The sequence below is a fragment of the Lepus europaeus genome, chromosome 18 (assembly GCF_033115175.1).
Source record: "Lepus europaeus isolate LE1 chromosome 18, mLepTim1.pri, whole genome shotgun sequence".
NCBI classification, from domain to species: Eukaryota; Metazoa; Chordata; class Mammalia; order Lagomorpha; family Leporidae; genus Lepus; species Lepus europaeus.
In genome coordinates, this window is record NC_084844.1 from 69,308,395 (window position 1) to 69,325,903 (window position 17,509).

The 17,509-nt window shown below is 39.8% G+C and overlaps 1 long non-coding RNA gene across 1 annotated transcript in view; it reads right to left on the minus strand.

Annotated features, from left to right (window-relative positions):
- Window positions 1–16,883, minus strand: part of LOC133747080 (uncharacterized) — a 28,840-nt gene extending 11,957 nt beyond the window's left edge. The window contains exons 1-2 of the long non-coding RNA XR_009864273.1: window positions 16,772–16,883; window positions 16,342–16,476 (exon numbers count right to left, since the gene is read on the minus strand). This is a non-coding gene — a long non-coding RNA (uncharacterized LOC133747080). The remainder of the gene's footprint in view (window positions 1–16,341; window positions 16,477–16,771) is intronic.
- Window positions 16,884–17,509: the final 626 nt, after the last annotated feature.

Genomic DNA, 17,509 nt, shown 5'->3' on the forward strand with positions numbered 1-17,509 from the left:
GTGGCACCCACCCGCTAACTTTAAGCTGAAGCTTAAAACAGAAGCAGAAGGAGCTGCTTTAACCAAACTGCGAAGATGGCTGGAGCAGTCTCCACTCCCACCAATGCACTGGAAGTTTAAAGCGGATTTAGTGTTGTAAAATAAAGTGAATTACACTGTATTTAAAAGAGAAACTTGTGCTCTGGACCACAAATACAAGAAAGATGACTTGGTAAAAAAAAAACCATTCAGGGCAACAAACTATGTGCAAAACAAAATTACACTATACACAGCTGTATTTAAATGACACTAAGACATACGGCCCTCTGACAGACTCACCTCCACACTCATGCTGCCTGTGAGCTCTACAAAGTAACCACTGTTCATAATTAAGCATTCATTCATGATGGAAAGGCAATAATATGGAAAGGTGACATCACATATCTGAAATAATAGAACTAGAGGAAGGATAAGAAAAAAGAGGGACATGTGGAAATAAATATTCATATTAAACATGAGGTGCAAGTCCAAAGTCCAATGATAGATTGGGGATTGGTTTGCTTAGCACCTATTTGGAAGCAATCAGGTAATTCTGAAACTGAAATCTGAATCATTTTTCATATATCATGTAGGTGATACTACAGACTGTAATGGAGGGTAATTTCTTTTAAAGCTGTATTAACTCATTGTTACAAAGTTAAAAAAGCACTCAAAAAGCAATGGTATTTGCCTGCTTTCTACTTTACATTAAAACAACAGTGGTAGTAGCATTTCGTCACTACTGCATCCCTGTCAGTTACAACTTTATAAAGTGTTCATCACGTACTTACATTTTACTGAAAGATTTTAAGAGTAGGCACAATCAACAGCTGTGCTAGTGCTTTAATATAAAAGAGGTGGATCTGTGAATAAAAGATGGAGGAGATGTACAATTTGGAACATGCTCAATCGGACTTACCCCAAATGGTGGAGTTAGAAACATGCCAGGGGATTCCAATACAATCCCATCAAGGTGGCATGTACCAATGCCATCTCACTAGTCCAAGTGATCAATTTCAGTTCACAATTTATCACATTGATAGATCTAAGAGTCAAAGGGATCACACAAACAAGACTAATGTCTGATAATACTAACTGATAAAACCAAAAAGGGAGAGAAGTATCCAACATGGGAAGGGGGAGACATAGCAGACTCATAGAATGGCAGATGTCCTAAATAGCACTCTGGCCTCAGAATCAGCCCTTAAGGCATTCAGATCTGGCTGAAGAGCCTATGAGAGTATTTTAGACATGGAAAGCCAAGACACTCTGGAAAAAAAAAGAAGAAGAAGAAGACCTAAATGAAGGATCTCAGCGAGTGTGATCCCAGTGGAAAGAACGGGGCCATCAAGGTAGGAGGTAGCTTTCTCTGAAGGGAGGAGCGAACTTCCACTTTGACTATGACCCTGTCGGAATAAGATCGAAATCAGGGAACCCTAAAGGCTTCCATAGCCTCGGCAACTCATGACTAGAGCCTAGGGAGATTACTGATGACATAAACAAGAGTGTTAAATTGTTAAATCAACATCAAGAGTCACTGTGTACTTACATCCCATGTGGGATCTGTCCTTAATGGGTTGTCCAATGTGAAGTAATGATATATCTAGTACTGAAACAGTATTTTTACACTTTGTATTTATGTGTGGGTGCAAACTGATGAAATCTTTACTTAGTATATACTGAATCGATCTCCTGTATATAAAGATAATAGAACATGAAAAAAAAAAAACTTGGTGTTAAATTGGAAATTACATAGAAAATTAATCAAATTTTTTTTTAAAAATATCATGCAGGATCACTGTCATTAATGTGCTGTACACTGTTATTTAATGCTATAACTAGTACTCCAACAGTATTTTTTTCACTTTGTGTTGCTATGTGGGGCAAACTGTTGAAATCTTTATTTATACTAAACTGATTTTCTGTATGTGGAGAGAATTGAAAATGAATCGATGTGAATGGAAGGGGAGAGCAAGTGGGAAAGGGGAGGGTTGTGGGTGGGAGGGAAGTTATGGGGGGGAAGCCATTGCAATCCATCAGCTGTACTTTGGAAATTTATATTCATTAAATACAAGATAAAAAAAGAAACAGTATTTTTACACTTTGTGTTTCTGTGTGGGTGCAAACTGATGAAATCTTTACTTAATATATACTGAATTGATCTTCTGTATATAAAGATAATTGAAAATGAATCTTGATGTGAATAGAATGGGAGAGGGAGCAGGAGATGGAAGGGGTGCTAGTGGGAGGGAAATTATGGGGGGGAGCCAATGTAATCCATAAACTGTACCTTGGAAATGTATATTTACTAAATAAAAAAAAAGAAAACTGTGGTGGACTATGAGATTTTTTCCTTTTTTTCTTTTTCTTTTTTCTTTTTTTTTTTACTTATTTGACAGGTAGAATTAGACAGTGAGAGAGAGAGATGGAGAGAAATGTCTTCCTTCTGTTTGTTCACCCCCCAAATGGTTGCTACGGCTGGCACACTGTGCCGATCCAAAGCCAAGAACCAGGTGCTTCCTCCTGGTCTCCCACACGGGTGCAGGTGCCCAATCACCAGGGCTATCCTCCCCTGCCTTCCCGGGGCACAGCAGAGAGCTGGACTGGAAGAGGAGCAACTTGGGACTAGAACCCAGTGCCCATATGGGATGCTGGAGCTGCAGGTAGAGGATTAGCCAAGTGAGCCATGGTGCTGGCCCCAACTTTTTCCTTTTTAAGATTTATTTATTTATTTATTTGAAAGGCAGAGGTACACAGAGGCAGAGAGAGAGAGAGAGAGAGAGAGAGAGAGAGAGAGAGAGAGAGAGAGAGAGATCTTCCATCTACTGGTTCATTCCCCAAATAGCCACAATGGCCAGAACTGGACCAATCTGAAGCCAGAAGCCTGGGGATTTGTCCAGGCCTCCCACATGGGTCCAGGGTTCCAAGGACTTGAGCCATCCTTCAAAGCTTTCCCAAGCTATAGCAGAAAGCTGAATCAGAAATGGAGTGGCTAGAACTTGAACTGACACCCATATGGGATCTCAGCACTGCAGCACTATGCCATGGCACCAGCCCCCCAATTTTTTTCTTAGTATTAAATAAATCTAAGGTAAAAAAAATTAATTAAAACCCACATGCTATGAAGAGCTTAAACTTCTCATTGAACAGGCTAAGATTATTTACAGGGACCGGCGCTGTGGCGTAGTGGGTAAAGCCTCTGCCTGCAGTGCCAGCATCCCGTATGGGCGCCAGTACAAGACCCAGCTGCTCTACTTCTGATCCAGCTTTCTGCTATGGCCTGGGAAGGCAGTGGAAGATGTCCCAAGTCCTTGGGCCCCTGCACCCACGTGGGAGACCTGAAATAGGCTCCCGACTCCTGGCTTTGGATCAGCCCAGCTCTGGTAGTTGCGGCCATCTGGGGAGTGAACCAACAGATGGAAGACCTCTCTCTCTCTCTCTCCCTCTCTCTCCTTCTCTCCCTCTCCCTCTCTATCTCTCTCTCTCTGCCTCCTTTTCTCTCTATGTAACTCTTTCAATTAAAATAAATAAATCTTTAAAAAAGATTATTTACAAGTTAATCCTGGATATTTAATATTCTAATATTTGATATTTTAGATTTTATATATATATATATATATATATATATACTTGTGATATTCTACAGTAATAACTTCTGGAACTGAAAATATCTATATATATACAAATAAATATATGTATACTCAAATATATACATTTATTCATATATTTACTCAAATATATACACTCAAATATACATACTCAAATGTAAGTTGTATTAATGGTTCAAAGCATATACTATTTTTAAATTTTTATTTGGAAGGCAGAGAGAGCTTCATCTGGTTCTCTTTCCCACAATGCCCAGTGTGGATAAAGACAAAGCTGGGAATTGGTAGCTCAGTTCTCCTACATGTGTCGCATGAATCCAGTTCCTGAAAGCATCACTTCATGCTCCCAAGGTGCATATTAGCAGGAAACTGCAATTCAAACTGGAGCTGAGACCTCAATCCAGCCACTGTGTATGGGATGCAGGAATCCAAACCCATGTCTTAATTGCTATGCCAAATGCCTACCCTGAAAGCTAATACCATTTGTAAGTTTCATCTTACATATTGCCAAATTTCTTCTTAGAAAGGTGGAGGCAATTAATATTCACAATGGTGATATTTGAGTCATTTGTCACTGGGCGTGTTCTTCTTGATTTGATTTTACCTTTTAATTCTATGATTTCTACATATAATTTTTAATTTTATCGAGAAAGAAATTAGTTACTAACTTAATTATTTTCATGTTAAACATGTTTTATATATCACAAAGGAGATCAAAATATTGACACTCAGGGCTCGTGTGGTGCAATGGATTAAGCTGCCATTTACAACATCAGCATCCCGTATCAGAGTTCCAGTTAAGTCCTTGCTGCTCTGCTTCTGTTTCAGGGTTCTGCTAATGTGCCTGGGAAAACAAAAGGAAATAGCTCAAATATTTGAATCTCTGCCCATCATATAAGCAACCAGAATGTCTCTATTTTCCTCCCTCTCTGTTACTGAATTTCAAGTAAGTAAACAAATACATAAAAAATTTAAAATAAGAAGACTGACATTGTTTTGTTTAATTTGGTTTCCTATTAAATAGTATTTAATCAATTCTGTTTTATCTGAGATGAAGACAGACAGAAATAGAAGAAGTGGAAACAGAATTTCCAGCACTGGTTCACTCCTTAAATGTTGCAAACTGCCCAGGTGAGGCTACAGCAGTAGGTGGAAACTCAATCCAAGCTTCACTTGACATATTGTTGCTGATGTTTAGTGAAACAGATTGAGACAATACACACTTCTTACCTTTTAAATGTAAATACAATGTGAGGTATTATCTAGTACAGAATGACAAATATCTTAAACTTTCAGAATGCCACTGAGAAGCAGACAGTGCCATTTCTAATTTCTTAGCTTCATGATTGCAGCAGTGTCAAGGAGACTGAAGCCTCTGCTTCTTGCAATATGTTATCCAGATGTTTGGCTTCCTAACTTTCTTTATAAAAGATTTATTGATTTGAAAGGCAGAGAGAGAGAGAGAGAGAGAGACAGAAAGAGAGACCGACCTTCCATCCAGTGGTTCACTCCCCAGGTGACTGCAATGGCTAGAGCTAGGCCGATCTGAAGACAGGAGCCAAGAGCCTCTTCCAGGTCTCCCACACAGGTGCAGGGACCCAAGGACTTGGGCCATCCTCTACTGCTTTCCCAGGCCATAGCAGAGAGCTGAATCAGAAGTGAAGTGGCTGGGACTTGAACCAACATCCATATGGGAAGCCGGCACTGCAGGCGGCTTTACTTGCTACACCACAGCACCGGCCCCTTGTTTCTTGACTTCTAAATCTTCCCTTATGGCCCTTCTTATAACCACTCAATCCGTCTCCAAAATTCAATCATTTCTCATTCCAAGGGTGTTCTCTGAACTCTGGTTACTCAGATGCCCAGTTATCCATGCAAATATCCTTTATCCTAGAGAGGGGCACCTCTCTGTCTTACTTGAAGTCATTGATGCATTTTCCAAGTTTCCTTTTTTTTTTTCACCTTTGATTACAGGAGCAATAAAATCAATCTAGAAATTCTAGTTCCTTCATTAGATCCTTGTCCAAAAAACTGTTAAACTGACCCTAGGAACAGACTCAAAAAGGCTCTGTTCCTTATGATTTGATGGCCTATTAGAGAATTCCCAAGATTATTATGCATTTTAAATAATAAAAATTGGGGCCAGCATGGTGGCATCATAGGCCAAGCTTCCACCTGTGGCACCATAATCCCATTTGGGCACCGGTTTTTGTCCCAGTTGCTCCTCTTCCAATCCATCTCTCTGCTGTGGCCTGGGAAAGCAGTAACAGATGACCCATGTTTTTGGGCCCCTGATCCCATGTGGGAGACCAGGAAGAAACTCCTGGCTCCTGCCTTTGGATCAGCTTAGCTCTGGCTGTTGGGGCCATTTGAGGAGTGAAGCAGCAGATGGAAGACATTCCTCTGTCTCACCCTCCCTCTAACTCTGCCTCTCAAATAAATAATATAATAAAATCTTTTAAAAATTGAAATAATAATTAAAATGTAAAAGAAATATAAAAATAAAAATATAACTACAGTGGAATATAAATTGGATGAAATGCTAATGCCTTTTGCTGAGGTTTAAAAATAGAAAAGGCAAAGGGCCTATCAACTTATTTGAAGTTAACTGGCTAAAAGAAGTCTGTACTTTTCTGTAACCTAGGGTTCTTCCAAGGGGAAATGTACTGGTATTTGCAACAATTGTTCAAGGCAAAGTATTGAATAGACCTCAGCCACTGCCTCAGCATATAACTGGGAGTGGCATGTAAACATTTTTAAGATTTATTTATTTATTCAAGAGGTAGAGTTACAGACACAGAGTGGGAGAGACAAAGAGAAAGGTCTTCAATCCACTGGTTCACTCCCCAAATGGCCATAACAGGCAGAGCTGGGCTGATCCAAAGCCAGGAACCAGCAGCTTCTCCCAGGACTCCCGCACGGGTGGAGGAGCCCGAGCATTTAGGCCATATTCCACTGCTTTTCCAAGCAAAATCAGAGAGCTGGGTCAGAAGAGGAACACCCAGGACATGAACTGGCACCCATATTGGATGCCAGCATTGCAGGCAGAGGCACTATGCCACAGCACCAGCCCCAGTGGCACATTATTTAGCAGGGGAAATAAGATGTTAGGGAACCACAAGCCTGGGGTTGGTGTTGGGGCATTAGCAGGTAAAGTTTCCACCTGTGATGCTGGCATTCCATATGAGTGCCAATTCATGTCCTGGCTGTTCGACTTCTGCCCCAGCACTCTGCTGATGGCCTGTGAAAAGCAGTGGATGTTGGTCCAAGTGTTTGGGCCCCAGCCACCAATGTGTGAGACCCAGATGAAGCTCCTGGCTTCTGCCTTTGACCCGAACTAGCACTGGGCACTGTGGCCATCTGAGAAGTGAACCATCAGATGGATGATTTCTCCTCTCCCTCTGTCTTTGTAAGTATCTCGAATACATGCTTTTTTTTAAGAAAAATAAAACACAAGCTGTTTCTCCACTGATGTTGAGTCACATTATCAAAGGCAGAATTCATATCATTTCCATCCCTCTCCTAACCAGTTATGTTGTTCTACTCATTGACAGACTATAAAAATGTTTATATATATATATATATATATATGTATACACATATTAAAGGCAGAATTATGGAGAGAGCAGTAGAGAGGAGAGAGAGAGAGGGAGAGAGAGAGGGACACTGGTTCATTGCCCAAATTCCTGCAATGGCTGGGCTTGGGTGAGGCTGAAGCCAGGAGCCTGGAGCTTCTTACAGATCTCCCGGGTGGGTGCAAGAGATCAACCCAAGCCCTTGAGCCACCTTCTGCTGCTTTCCCAGGAGCATTAGGAAATTCTAGTCCTGGTCGGGGCGCCAGATTCTGTCCCGGTTGCCCCTCTTCCAGGCTAGCTCTCTGCCGTGGCCCGGGAGAGCAGTGGAGGATGGCCCAAGTGCTTCAGCCCTGCACCCAATGGGAGACCAGGAGAAGCACCTGGCTCCTGCCTTTGGATCAGTGTGGTGCGCTGGCCACAATGTGCCAGCCACAGTGCGCTGGCCGCGGCAGCCATTGGAGGGTGAACCAACGGCAAAGGAAGACCTTTCTCTCTGTCTCTCTCTCTCACTGTCCACTCTGCCTGTCCAAAAAAAAAAAAAAAAAGTGGTGCAATCTTGTCATCAGCAACAACGATTGAACTGGAGGTCATTGTGTTAAGTGAAACAACCCAGGCACATAAAAATACTGCATGATCCCACTAATATGTGGAAGCTTGCTGCATGATCTTTAGAATGAGCTTGACCAGTTGAAATGAATGAATATACTTATAGTATACTTATTTATATACCCACGTTTCTGCTATGTTCTTCTTACTAGATTTTTTTAGGCATTTTATTTTTATAAACCCACCAAATGTATTTCACATTACATACACACACACACACACACACACACACACACATATATATATATATATATATATATATATATATATATATAGCTGTGTGCTATGTTTTTTATGAAAATGCTATCTCTGTGTGTGGCTGTATGTGTACACTAACATTTAACCCAGTAATTTATCAAAGTCTTCTATTGTTTATATTCATTTTTAGGTGACTGGTTATTGTAGATAAAAAATTATACAATTTCTGTGATTCATTCTTTTTCACATCAAGTTGTTATAAGTGGTAACATAAATGCTAAATAAATGAGAATACCTGGATTCTTTCTTATTGCAACGAGAACACTGCAGTTGATCTTTTGCAGGCACATTGCATGACCTCTTGTCTGTTGGGTCCAATGTATAGAAATAGAAAGTGATAGGGGCTGGCACTGTGGCACAGTGGGTTAAAGCCCTGGACTGAAGCGCCAGCATCCCATATGGGTGTCAGTTCTAGTGCTGGATGCTCCTCTTCTGATCCAGCTCTCTTCTGTGGCCTGGGAAAGCAGTAGAAGATGGCCGAAGTCCTTGGGCCCCTGCACCCATGGGAGACCTGGAAGAAGTTCCTGGCTCCTGATCGGCACAGCTCCAGCCATTGCAGCCAATTGGGGAGTGGATGGAAGACTCTCTCTGTCTTTACTTCTCTCTGTAACTGTCTTTCAAATAAATTTAAAAAAAGAAAACCATAAAGAAATCATAGTACTGAGTATAATTTCAACAAACAATCCAAGATTCTTTCTATATCTAGTGCATATTATAAATATCACTCCATGATTGTAGCAGTAATAAGAAATATTGCACTTATGCTACTTGTTTCTTGATTAATTGAAAAATGTTTTTTAAGAATTTCAGTTAATTTAAATGAGATTAGGAGAGGAGGAAGGGGACAATTAACTATTGAGGAAAAGTGTCTCTTGATTCTGGGTATGATTCTTGTATTCTCATTGTTACCATCATTGTCATTTATTTATTTATTTATTTATTTTTTGGCAGGCAGAGTTAGACAATGAGAGAGAGAGACACAGAGAGAAAGGTCTTCCTTCCGTTGGTTCACCCCCCAAATGGCCACTATGGCCGGTGCGCTGCACCAATCCAAAGCCAGGAGCCAGGTGCTTCTCCTGGTCTCCCATGCAGGTGCAGGGCCCAAGCACTTGGGCCATCCTTCACTGCCTTCCCAGGCCACAGCATAGAGCTGGACTGGAAGAGGAGCAACCAGGACAGACCCGCACTGGAACCAGGACTAGAACTCGGAGTACTGGTGCCGCAGGTGAAGGATTAGCCTAGTGAGCCATGGCGCCAGCCTTCCATTGTTGTCTTTTTTTTTTTTTTTACAAATTTTATATTGTTGAATTTTATGTACAAAATCATTTGATTTCAAATAAACATTTAATGTAAAAACAAACGTTCTTTTAAACTGAATTTTTTATTACATCTACTGTATCATTCAAATGCTTTTATCATCTTACATGATTTCTTCAAAATCTGTTATCAAGGGTACATATAGAAAAGCATTTTTTTTAATAGGAACAAAGGGATTTTTTTCAGCTTTTATTATAAGATGACATAAAAAGTTTACTCAACAGAAGTAATTTCATTACTATTTGGGGGAGGGAAAGACAAACTTTTTGTGCAAACAATGCTAGCCTTCTTTTAAACATTAAGAGCATAATTCTACACCTACATCTCCCCTAAAATAACCTTTTTTTTTCTTTTTTTTTAATTTTTTGACAGGCAGAGTGGACAGAGAGAGAGAGAGACAGAGAGAAAGGTCTTCCTTTGCCGTTGGTTCACCCTCCAATGGCCACCACGGCCGGCGCACCACGCTGATCCAAAGGCAGGAGCCAGGTGCCTATTCTGGTCTCCCATAGGGTGCAGGGCCCAAGCACTTGGGCCATCCTACATTGCACTCCCTGGCCACAGCACAGAGCTGGCCTGGAAGAGGGGCAACCGGGACAGAATCCAGTGCCTCGACTGGGACTAGAACCCGGTGTGCCGGCGCCGCAAGGTGGAGGATTAGCCTAGTGAGCCACGGTGCCGGCCAAAATAACCTTTTTTTTTTTTTTACATATGTGCACAGCTTTAGAAAATTAAAGCCTGAGAGAAATGCTCCAGATCCGCTATCCAAAGGCAAAACTCAGTTTGCTGGAACTTGTCACTTGGAGAGCTTACCAATCAAGGAGTCTGTAATGAAAGCTGCAGTTTCCCTCTTTCCTATTTTTTTAAACACAAAAATCAAAGAACTTAATACTGGATGACAAATAACATCCACACTATTTGTTAAATAGTTTCACAGTTAAACACATCTTAAAGACCAATCAAACCAGTATTTACATTTTGTAAATTTCTGAAGACACCATTAGAAAGCTTATATATCCCTTCATTAAACCAAATAGGGAACTGCATCTGATGGTGGTGGAATGAAATTAAAAAATTAAAAAACCTGTATTTACAGCAGCATTAATCCTTTATAAAAAAAGAATATGAAAATGCAATATCTTTAAGGATAATAAAAAATTGAGGTGATGTTACTCAACCACAGTGCTTGGAGTTGGAATAAAAACCTATTGCTGCTTATTAATGTGCCAGTAGTGAAACCACTTTCTGTTGGAAAAAATCCAACTGCAAATATGTACGTAAAACACACAACACAGGGCAAAATTTCTCAAAACAATTCAAGTCAGTTTATCTGTATTGGATATTCTAATTATGAAATACATTACAAACATATCCTTGCAAAAAAAAAAAAAAAGCACAACATTTCCCCCACCCCTAAAAGACGCATCTTAAAAACTTCTAACTTGTTCTACCCATGGTTTAACAATCCTAATGAAAAGATATGAACAGTTGAATTTTCCAAGTGATTACCTAATCAGAAGGGAAAAGAACAGTAAAATGTTCAAGTTTAAGAAATGTACTGGGTGAGCAATGCACTAAAATTATCCACATGAAAACAAATGGTCAGTATCCTTATAAATCAACATGACATTTCACTATCAACAATGTGAACAATGAGCATTGTCTCAAACAGGCATTAGATAAAGTGCTATTTTAAAATTGTAAAATGAATGTGTGTAAAATATCTTACACTGTAATTTTTTGAATCAAATATAAGTGATTTCAAAACCAAGGATCAAGGTCTGATTGTAAATGGTAATGCAAAATAATTTCACAAAAATCTTCAATTTCTAAAAAGGGAATCACATTCCAATTTTCCCTCCCCAAGAAAATTTCTCACAATTACAAAATAGAACACCAGTCACAAATGCAAAAAGCATTATGATTTAAATATGAAATAATTTCTATATTTAACATTTTTATAAGACAACTGTTGCAGTTAAAATACTTTCTCTGAAGTATTGCTTTTCATGCTCAAACTAGAAAATGTTTTAATGACATCAATTAAACTGACATACATGTAATTCTGCAAGACCCTTATAAAAATATCCTTGTTGAAATCATTTACTTCACCTAACACTGCCTGTTTGGAACCTATGATTTTTTTTTAAACTTTTATTTAATGAATATAAATTTCCAACGTACAGCTTATAGATTACAATGGCTTCCCCCTCCCATAACTTCCCTCCCACCCGCAACCCTCCCCTCTCCTGCTTCCTCTCCCCTTCCATTCACATCAAGATTCATTTTCAATTCTCTTTATATACAGAAGATCAATTTAGTATACATTAAGTAAAGATTTCAAAGGTTTGCACCCACATAGAAACACAAAGTGAAACATACTGTTTGAGTACTAGTTCTGGCATTAAATCAAAATGTATAACACATTAAGGACAGAGATCCCACATGAGGAGCAAGTGCACAGTGGCTCCTGTTGTTGACCCAACAAATTGACACTCTAGTTTATGGCGCCAGTAACCACCCTAGGCTGTCGTCATGAGTTGCCAAGGCTATGGAAGCCTTCCAAGTTTGCCGACTCTGATCATATTTAGACAAGGTCATAAAAGACAGAGTGAGGATAGTAACCAATGATCCTAAGAGTGGCATTTACCAGGTCTGAACAATTATACAGCATTAAGTAGGGAAGAGGACCATCAGTACACACAGGTTGGGAGTAGAGCCATTGGTGGTAGAGTAGAGGTTATGATTACAAAGGAATGAGGCGCAAGTGCACTAGACAGGGTCTAGAACAAAGGACAGAGTCATTATTAGAGGAGCTAAGAAAGGTGCTGTCTAAGCTACAATTGAGTTTTCTGATTGAGAGGCAAATAGAACCTGACAGAAGGGGCTTGATACTAATCTGGTGGGCTTTAGGCCTTGTAAGTTAAGAGGCCCAGACCTATCTATCTCTTCACATGGGGGTACATCCTAAAGGAGGTGTGAACATCCTAGGGGAAGGCACTCTGTTGACTTTCATTACTTGGCTGGCCTGGGAGGAGAGCTGGCCATGTCAAGGCAGGTGGCATCTCTAACAAGAAATTTACAGTCCTGCCTGCAATGTTGCTGACCCTACTTGACCATACCCTCAGCTGCAGTGGTCACTTTGGAAGTTGGGCTGAGTGAAGGGCTTTTCAGCTTAGAGCCAATAAGATCTGTGGCTCTGACCTGGGCATCCTTCGACTCCAGGGTAGGTCCATATCCAGTGATCCAACTCTTGGCAGAGCTGCCAGGGCTCTTCACAAGCTGACTTCTGCTGAAGCCCAGGCTTCCCACATTGAAAGCCACTGCAGTGGACTGGCCTGTTGGGTCTCCTTGAGGGCAGATCACTGTACAGATCAGCCATTAATAGGCCTGCCACCCATTGCTTCTGATGCCGAGCTTTCTTTTCCTCCTGGTTTGTGTTAAAGCAGACCAGAGGATGCAAGTCAAGGAAGTGCCTAAGTCCCATCTCTAATCTTCTGTGGCCTCAACTACAAGTCTATAGTCACAGGCATGTTCTGTAGTAGTTTTTCTAAGGTAGACAATGCCCATGAGGAAAATTATGTTCTCACTTTAAAACTTTCTTTCCCTTTGGTCTGAAAGGGAGGTTTTTTCTACTTACTGTATACTTCGCTGATGGCGAAGTAAATCTAGCTATGAGATTATTATTTAAGCTCTTATTTTGGCTATGCTATTACAGAAAAATGTTAGCCATCTCTTTTATAAGGTCTAAAGATTAAATTGTGCATCCTACAGATTCCTTCATAATAGAATTAGTTTCCTACCTTGAGGAGAATAGAGAAATGAAAGAACAAGTTGAGCTTAGAATAGAGAAATGAGGGAGCAAGTCCTAGATCGCTTGCTGACAATAGCAATATCACATGAATAGTTAGCAAACAGTTTCAACCATTAGATAACAACTTAAGAAAACATTTACCAGAAGATCCGATGCCTTCTATAAATTTTAAGAATCATGTATTTGAAAACACCTCTTAAATATCTAACATGGTGTAGTTTGTTTAACCAGTAAACTTAAGCACAACCATCTAAAATGTTTTTAGTTTCTTTCTACCAACAAGTTTAAAACATATGATACACAGATTCAGGTCACACGAATTAAAATGTATCCTTGATTGATTTTAGCAGCTTAAATTTATGGACAATCTTATCTATAAGCCATTTAAAATAAAACTCTTAATAAAATTTCCCCATGTGGACATACAATATGTACACACATATAACATAACATAATAGACCAATATAGCAATTTTAATACTAGCTTTTAAAATCTTTAACTCTTTTTGTAGATTGCCAATTGATTTGAATTGCTTTTTGTTTTTAGTAACCTCAGTTAACCATACTTTCTCTCAGTTGGTACTGTTAATACATTATTGGCTTCATCTGTTTTACAGAGCCATCCCAAAGTACTGAATACAATAGAAGTGGCTGGAAAAAGTCCATAGGAACCTATAGGAGGACAGCTAAACACAGAACCAACAATGCTTTAGTTTTATGAGCAGCAAATCATATATAACTGTGGATGACAAAAGACTTTAAGTTGCCATGTTTAAAATTATAAACTCATCAACAAACAAGAGGCACTTGCTTACTTCACAGTATTTTTGAAAGCACCTGCAGGATTTTACAAGTATTTAACCCTTTAGGCCTCTGTGGCTTTCTCATTAAGATAACTATCATGTCTAGTAACACAAGATCATTAGACTTTTTATTTCTCAAACATTTGTATTAATAGCATTTTCATTCTAGAAACTTAAAATTTAGTACCACGTCACATCTTGACAGTACTTTAAATATAATCCAAATAGCCTGATTAGTCAGTGTCTCTATAAGATGAGAGACATAGGTCCTTTGATTTTTTAGCTGGGCCCAAACTGGAAAAACCAAAGTCCAGGATTTACTGGAAATTTTAGAGTACAGATCGTTTGAAACTTTGATTTTTTGAATGCTTCAAGAATGCCAAGAAGTCTCAAAATCCAATTTGCTACTACCACCAAGATCTGCACCTGCGGGGCTCCACCTAGGCCCATGCCCTAGTCTTCAAGGCTCACCGCAGCGGCCCTCCTACTCGGGCCCTCCTACTCGACGCAGAGTAGCATCCACAATAGGGGGTGGCCGGGGACCTGCGGGGGTGCCCCGCGGCTCCCTCCACTCTCTTTCTAGCTCTGCGGACTGCCAGCGATGGCCGGGTATGGGTCCGACGCTCCAGCGCCATCCATTTTCAGGGCTAGTTGATTTGGCAGGTGAGTTGTTACACACTCCTTAGCGGATTCCGACTTCCATGGCCACCCTCCTGCTTAAAATTTGCCTTTTTAAAATTCACAAATAAATTGGAACTGACAATTTCATTAAGCAAAGTCCACGTTAAGTGCACCTATACATACCTGTGGAACTTTACTTCAAATTGTCATCAGTACCTAAAACCAGCTGAACAAGGTTTCCCAATTTAACTACAGAAGTATTCCACCTATCCTAAAGATACTCCATTAGCATTCTACAATTATCTGTATAAACAGAAACAACTTTGATCTATGATCAACATGAATATCTAATAAATAGTAAAACTATTAACTATAGAGTAAAATGCAGGATTTCTCATAGACTTAAGTGATGTCATTTTGGTACATTCACCATTATTGTACTTTATTTAATAAATAAATACATTTGCCCTTGCAAAAACAATTCATTGCAAGTTTACAAATAAAACCACAGACCTCAAAAGTCGTGATGTTAAATCTTCAACTAATAACCAACAAAACTAAATTGACTTGTTTGCAAATGGTCCATGGCAGAATAAAAAAAAAATCAAAAGGTCACAGGATCTTAAAGACTAGGTTTATTGACAATAATTTCATAAATATTCTAAAGAAAATTTCAAGAATTTCTAAACTTAGAATGTTTAAAATTTGTTCCTATTGGCAAAATATCCCTTGATAAAATTAATAGGTCACTACAAAATGGATGACACATTTAAAATTAGCCTCATCTTAACATTTTGCAAAAAAATTTTTGAAAAATTTAGTTTGTTTTTTCTTCCCTCTTGAGTACAGCAACTCATTATTCAGTTTTTATTTCAACTATAAGATATATAAGACATATTAATAAATATATTATCTAGCTGCTGTGAATTTGACAGTCAAGTTAGTCAGTAGTATATTATCCTACAAACTTTTATGGATCCAAATCATTCTGGTATTTTTAGTCATAGCAATTTTACTTGATAACATGCAAAATTTTGTGGTTTCCCTCCAAACAGCCCAAAAGCATATGGTATAGTGTCAGGAATTATTTGCATCAGTTCTATAAGTTTATCTGTGTGCTTCAGGTATCTGAAACTAAAAAAAAGGTGTTCTCATGTTTTGATAAAAAATGTACTCCAATACTTTATAGCATTAATATTTATTACTTTATATGAATACTTTATTGAAAGCCTAAGCCAAGTTTACACACAGAAATTATACAATTATATACCGCTTCACAAAGGCAGTGAACACATTACATTCTACAAAATCTACTTTACAGAAATTTAAAAATTCTAATATCAAAAATTACAGCTGAGGAAACAGGTATAAATTTGGCAAGCAGTAATTTTGACAGGGAAGTTGCAGCTCACATGACTTTAAATATGTGAATTTGAAAATACTAAGTTTAGAGTAATCATTGTGCTTTGTGTTGATTTGAAAAATATAACACTGGTTTTTGAAGAAGCATTTTCAAAAATATTAAATTCACTTCAAAATGTCACAGGAATTACGGTGGTTTCTATGCACCCAATGCCTCAATTAGCTCAGGTACATTTCTAAAGCAGTATATTAATTCTTCCAGTACAGTGGTGTTCCACATCATTGACATTTGCATATTCTAGAACAATTTAGAAAGAATGTGTAATATTCACAATGTTCAGAAAAGCAAGCAAAAAGTCAAGGAACCTGCCTGGTTCTTCTGAGATGGTCCCATGTCAGCTTCACAACCATTCATGCCACAAAATATTAAGCTACTGTTGGAACACAATTTCCGAGATAAGTTCATCTTCTCATCAGTAACCATGTCCTTTTTTCAGGCACCTTGGAAGCAAACAGAAGAACTTCAAATCTCTTCGAATGTCTTTAACCTGGTATCTCCACAGACAAGATTTCCAGGGTTTCACAAGGGCCAGATTTTATTCGAATTACTCAGAAGAGAAAGAAAATGTCTTCTGAAAGAGGTGAGCTCAATCATTACCAAGAGAAAAAGTATCCACTGTGTCCATCTCTTATAGAGACAGAAAAATATGACATTTCCCCCCTGAGAATAATATATATGTATGCTGCAGGCCGCATTCACATCCGCTGACCACCGGGAAAGGCCCCGCACGCTCACCATTTCCCGGCTTCCACGGAGTCCCGGGCGCTCCACAGGGCTTCAGGAGCGCGGACGTTCAGACTGCCGAAGCCTAAGCCACCCGCGGGCGCCCTCAGCGCACAGCAGCGAAGCCCAGTGTGGCGGCCAGAGACGACCCCGCCTGGTTACGCAGCGTTGCCTGGTGCGCCTGAATAGACAGTTCGCACAGCCAGTGAGCACGCAAGACGTCATAGAATATGCAGCCAATCAGAATCGCCTCTAGCACGGGGGCGGTCACTTGGGGTTGTGACCCCTGCGGGTTGAGAAGGGAGAGGCCTGGGCTCCTCTGACGCTGCCTCTGCGTCCTCGGGCCCGACTGTCCGGACAGCAGGGGGCGCTGTCTCCTCCCTGATGCCCCTGCCTCCTGGGAGCAGGGACCTGCAGCAATCACTGATTTGAAGAATATTTCAGAATACTACATAGATTAATCCTTTGTTTCAGTTCTCTTATAAAGTCATGCTGATTAAAAGCCCTTCACTCAGCCCAACTTCCAAAGTGACCACTGCAGCTGAGGGTATGGTCAAGTAGGGTCAGCAACATTGCAGGCAGAACTGTAAATTTCTTGTTAGAGGTGCCACCTGCCTTTACCTGGCCAGCTCTCCTCCCAGGCCAGCCAAGTAATGAAAGTCAACAGAGTGCCCTCCCCTAGGAGGTTCACACCTCCCTTAGGATATACCCCATGTGAAGAGATAGATAGGTCTGGGCCTCTTAACTTAC